Source organism: Trichechus manatus, unplaced genomic scaffold (assembly GCF_000243295.1).
Source record: "Trichechus manatus latirostris isolate Lorelei unplaced genomic scaffold, TriManLat1.0 scaffold00017, whole genome shotgun sequence".
Lineage (NCBI taxonomy): Eukaryota > Metazoa > Chordata > Mammalia > Sirenia > Trichechidae > Trichechus > Trichechus manatus.
The window spans coordinates 7862459-7863438 of record NW_004443953.1 but is presented as its reverse complement, the minus strand read 5'-3'; the positions used below and the strand labels follow the sequence as shown (position 1 = coordinate 7863438).

General features: G+C 34.9%; 1 non-coding gene across 1 annotated transcript; it reads right to left on the bottom strand.

The window, feature by feature from the left end:
* Window positions 1-247: 247 nt before the first annotated feature.
* On the bottom strand, window positions 248-353 carry LOC111819765 (U6 spliceosomal RNA). Its single transcript, XR_002823337.1, has one exon. It is a non-coding gene; the product is annotated as a U6 spliceosomal RNA (small nuclear RNA).
* Window positions 354-980: the final 627 nt, after the last annotated feature.

Genomic DNA, 980 nt, shown 5'->3' with positions numbered 1-980 from the left:
CTCTATTTCCCTATTTTCAATGTTTTAGCTTTGATGTATTTTTGTGACTTCCCTATCTGACTTGATATCTGGTCACTCTGTCCTGTGTTCTAGTCTTGGCGTTGTTATCTGATGTTATTGATTTTCTAACCAGAGGACTCCCTTTAGTATTTCTTGTAATTTTGGTTTGGTTTTTGCAAATTCCCTAAACTTCTGCTTATCTGGAAATTCCCTAATTTCATCATCATATTTGAGAGACAGGTTTGCTAAAAATATGGACTGCTTCACAAATTTGTGTGTCATCCTTGCACAGGGGCCATGCTAATCTTCTCTGTATCATTCCAATTTTATTATATATGCTGCTGAAGTGATATTTATTAGAAATTTTTATTTTTTTATCTTAAAAATTACGTTACACTGTTTAATTCTGATTGGGAAAAAAGTTTAGAAAATACTGAAAAGTACATGGTATGAAGAATAAAATTAGTGATATTACCATGATCCTTTGTTAATAGTTTTGTGGATTCCCTTCTTTCTCTCACCCGCCTGTATTCAGGTGTGTGTATGGGTGACAGTGAATGTCATGAGGGCCAAAGTACACATATACATACATAATGATATGGGAAAATTCAGATGATAAAATGTTAAGTGAACAAAGCACAATGAAATGATATGTTTACAGTTATATTCTCAACTGCATAGAGGAGGTTATAGATCCTGTGATTATACTACTTTGTACTATACTTGATTTAAGAGCCTTGGTTGCACAATGGTTAAGCACTTGGTAACTAACTGAAACGTTGGTGGTTCGAACCCACACAGTGGCCCTGTGGAAGAAAGACTTGGCAATCCAATTTCATAAGATTACAGCCTAGGAAACCCTATAGGTGGTTCTGCTCTGTCACATGGGGTCATTACGAGTCTAAATCAACTCAACGGCATAAACAACAACATGCTTGATTTATTTCATTTTAAATTCTTCCATCTACCCATTACATTCA